This window comes from Anoplophora glabripennis, unplaced genomic scaffold (assembly GCF_000390285.2).
Source record: "Anoplophora glabripennis isolate ALB-LARVAE unplaced genomic scaffold, Agla_2.0 scaffold35, whole genome shotgun sequence".
Lineage (NCBI taxonomy): Eukaryota > Metazoa > Arthropoda > Insecta > Coleoptera > Cerambycidae > Anoplophora > Anoplophora glabripennis.
Genome location: NW_019417117.1, coordinates 1,137,320 through 1,142,224, shown reverse-complemented (window position 1 = coordinate 1,142,224; position 4,905 = coordinate 1,137,320).

Sequence of the window (4,905 nt, the reverse complement as noted above, 5' to 3'; positions counted from 1 at the left end):
TAATAATTTTAATGACAACTAGACTACTAGTGTACTTTCTGCAAATTATATAATAAAATTTTTATAAAGCATGTTGATATCTCAGTAGTGGGTTCTAAAGCTTTTTGAAATTAATTTTGAAGAAAAAAGTTTAATATGTAATTAATTTTGTTTCTTTTCTTTTGTTAAAAAATAATAAAATAGTATTGTTTTAATTGAGTTTGAAATTCGTATATTGTAATAACAAATTATCAATTTATAAAATCCTTCCTAATTCCCTATCTAACCTGAGTTAAATTATTTCTAATTTCATTCTATAATCTTATAGTTTCTTGTTACCTATACTACACTTTTGTTGTCCTTTTGTCTATGTTTTCCTCACTAGTAATGTCCTTCCTGTACTCTCTCTCCTGTCTCTTCTCCTTCCTTTATTTCACTCGAACTCTCCTCTATTTTGTCTTGTTCTCCTTCTGTGTCCTACTCCACTTCGTTGACTGCCACTGTCTGAATCACCTCCTTGGCTCGTACTACTCCTTTCCATTTCTAAATGGCTACAATTCAAAATTATGTTTTACTAACCTGACAGTATTATGACTATATTGATTTATCTCTCAACTTCACCCTAATTTTCTTTCTGCCAAATAACTTCTTTCCTGTTTCCTAACTCTCACTGTTCTCTTCTTTCTTTATTGTTTTTTAAATGTCCCACAATAACTTTGTGATTGATTATTTTTATTTAATACTCTTCTTCTCCTCAGCACTTGTTTTTTTCTTGGTAGTTCATATGATTTTCTTTTAATCTTCTATATTTTATTTCACTTCTTATTTTAAACTTCTTTTAATTGCTATGATTTCTATATCTTCTAATTCTTCTTTTTANTGGGACCAGCGAAGTAAACTCAAAAAAAGAGGACGGGACATCGATATCAGATTTTTTGTATCTATCACCGTTTTGGCTGTACCCTATAAAACTATCGAAAATCAACCACCCTGTACACATACATATACATGTGAACTCGGATACGTGTGTGTATGTATATTATTAAAATACTTTTGTAATTTTAGTTATAAATTTACTCAAAAAACCATTTTGTAGGGAATTTAAAGCTCTTTAAGTTCTTCGTTTTTTAGATTTGTAAGCTAATTGTAGTTTTTGAAATATTTTGAAAAAAGGCGATTTTAAAAAAAAATTGAAAAATTTTATTCAAAAGTAAACGAAATATTTTTTTAAATTTAGGCTTATAAAATCGTTCAAATTCCCAGAATCTACTGTTAATACATAAATAAAGTAAATTGCAGAAGGAATACGTTTAATTTTTTTTCCGTCGGCATTAATTTTAATACCGATTTTTTTTTCTCAAAAATGAAGACAATCATTTTATTTTGATTGTAACTTCATTAGTTTTCATGCTAACGACTCAATTTAAAGGTCTTTTCAAGAACTTTAATAAGTGTTATATAAGTTTTCCTCGAAAAACCTTTAATTTTTCCGCTACAGGACGTTGAACGTTTCAATTATAGCTATCTTCAAAATTGACTTCAACTTCTGGGAATCATAACTCGGGTTCTATATCACCTACAAAAATAAAAAAGCAATCTCTGCCATTTTTGCTTATGATCATTTCTTTGATAAAACTTGTAGTTTTTGAGATATTCGCGAGAAATGACTCAAAAACATGCATTTTTGGTCTAAAAACGAACATATTTAGGCGTAAATAACTCAAAAAGTATTGACTGTACAAAAAATTCTTATACAACATTTTTTGCTTAGAATTCGTCCCTCTATCGAATCGTTATTTTTAATAAAAACAATTCCTACCCTCCAGAAGGGGTGGCTTCCACCCCTAGGATAAAAACACACATCGGCACTATACAGGGTGATTTTTAAGTTGGGTAAATCCTTCTACCGCCAAATAAAGCTAAGAAAAATAAATATTTTTTTCCTTTAACACTTTTTCGAAATATCAATATTAACGAAAGTACAGGGGGTTAAAGTTTTGTTTAAAAATTTAAAAAATGAATTTTTTTAATTTTTCTTAGCTTTATTTGGCGGTAGAAGGATTGACCCAACTTAAAAATCACTCTGTATAAATTTTGTTTCNGATCTCAGTAGTCGGTTCTAAAGCTTTTTGAAATTAATTATGAAGAAAATGTTTAATATGTAATTAATTTTGTTTCTTTTCTTTTGTTAAAAAATAATAAAATAGTATTGTTTTAATTGAGTTTGAAATTCGTGAAACTCTCACTACTGTTCTCTTCTTTCTTTATTGTTTTTTAAATGTCCCACAATAACTTTGTGCTTGATTATTTTTCATTAATACTCTTCTTCTCCTCAGCACTAGTTTTTTTCTTGGTACTTCATATGATTTTCTTTTAATCTTCTACATTTTATTTCACTTCTTATTTTAAACTTCTTTTAATTGCTATGATTTGTATATCTTCTAATTCCTCTTTTTACTTCTTGATTCTCCTCACTATTTATTTCTGTCTCCTTGATCACCACTTTTTTTTTATCATTTTCTTTCTCACCGCACTCTTATATCTAATTACAATGTTTATTAATACATCGTTTTCAATCTCAACCAATCAGATTATTTTTTAATTTATACATTTTTAATTGGCCATTTTTAATACCATTTTATTCTTTTTTTAACTACATTACATTATTTTGTGGACACTTTTTATTCCTTTAGACTGAGATTTCATTACAATTTTCATATAATTATACACTGTTACTTTTCATCCCGCTGTCACCCAAATTAGCCTTACTATTTTGTCACCATATATCCAGTATGTTATTACTTGTTGTTTTTTAACTTAACTTCTATTAGATTTTATAATTAAAAACTCTTAATTCAATTTCAACCTGTTACAATATATTATATTTCCAAAACATTATGCATTTATTTTTGACCTTCTTTTGTTATATTATCATATTTTTGTTATTAATTAAAATTTTCAAGTTAATAAAAATATCTTCTGTTTCAGCATCGGCTTCGGCCGAAGGTGACCCCTAAACCGAAGTTCGGCTTCGGCCAAAAAAATCACATTCGGTCGGTCTCTACTTCCTGCATCCAAAGCTTCAGCTATAAATTGGGTTTTCCCAACTAGATTTGAGGTAGTTGAACGACTACTCATAAATCCATGTTGGTACGGAGATATTGATTTTTTAATATGAAAATAAAGTAGATTGTGTAAAATAGATTGTGTATTTCTATGATTTTCGAGCAGTTACTTATAATAGGTATGGATCGGTAGTTATGTCGTCCTTAGTACCTTTTTTATAAACGGGGCACATTCGCGACTCTTTCCATACTTGTGGATATTCATTATATGTAATTATATGTAGAATTGAATATGGTTTTTAAAGGTTTTGCGAAAATTCTTTTACAGTTTTTTATTAAAAGTGCAGGAAATAAATCATGTCTCATTGTAAAAATACCCTTCATTCTCTTAATTGCATGTATTATGTCATCTTCGTAACCTCAAAAACACAAAGAGTATTAGAGCGAGGAGAGGGCAATGCGAGTGTAGAACTAGTAACACTGTGATTAGGTAAAAATGAATCGGAAAAATAATTGGCAAAAGCATTGACAATATCAGAAGGATTATTTAACTGAATACTATTATAACTCATACAGGATGGAATAGAGGAAGAATTAGATCTTGAATTAATATGGGACCAAAATCTTTTAGGATTTGAGGACAGATCATTGAGTATTGAATTTTGATCATTTTTAAAGGCTAAACTAATGCAAGATTTAATTTCAGTTCTTATTTCTCTAAAACTCTATATGAGTACTACATATTACTAAGAAATCATGAAAACTGAAAATAGGCAAATTGGGCAGTTGCTGGCCCCTGGGATCTCAAAAAACGTTGCACTTACAAAAATATATTTTTTTCGTAATCAACTGATAGATACAAACAGCAGTTTTTTATTTTTAATTTTCAATTTTCATAAAGTTACAGTATTATGAATTTTAAAAAATAAAATGTTAATATCAAATTAAAATTTAAATAGGTATAACTATAAAAAAAAATATTTTTGTAAAAAATTAAAAAAAACGGCTGTTTATATTATCAGTTGATTATGAAAAAAATATTTTTCACAAATGTGCAACACTCCTGTAACAAAAGCCGAAGCGCGTGGTAATTTATTTGTTAGTTCTCGGAACGAATGGGCCAAAAAAAAAAAATTTCAGTTAACACTAATTTATCGAAAAGTTAAGGGTTTCAAGTAGGTTTAGCGTCACCACAAGGCTTCATGAAATTTAGCAGAGCAGAGAAAAATCGACATTTCTAATAACGCGCGAAATGCATTCGAAAGAACGCGTAGGAATTCCAAGATATTTAAATAAGTTGTTAAATTGATAATAATTGGAAAAGAAAGATATATCAAATAGCTGTTTTTTAGGCGGACTAAAATATTCTTTTGGTGCATTCACAATGTATTACATTTCTTTTGTTATTCATTAGAAAGCTTACGACTCATAACAAAGTTGCAACCTTATAATAAAACAATCCCTTATAATAAAATAAACAAAAAATATTATTGAAAGCTTGAGATGTTTTAATGGTATGCATATGTTGAATTATAAACTTTTTATTGGTTTTCAAATGATCTATGATACCTTGCAACTTTTCAGCCACCCAAAAACCCCTTATGGAAGACCTACCCCTAAAAATTATATGTGAGTATGATGATATAATTAATTTTTTTAATTGTATTGAATTTATTCTTTAAATTCTGTGATTTGCAGTTTCTTTGAGCCCTTCGTTTTTTAGATTTGTAAGCTAAAAGGGCTCAGGAAAGGCAGTCTTGGAGCTTAGTTTTGAGCTTCTAACGGTCATAACTCAGTCAAATTTTGTCCTACAAAAATTTAAAAAGCAAATTGTTCAGTAAGAAAAAACCTACAATTTCTT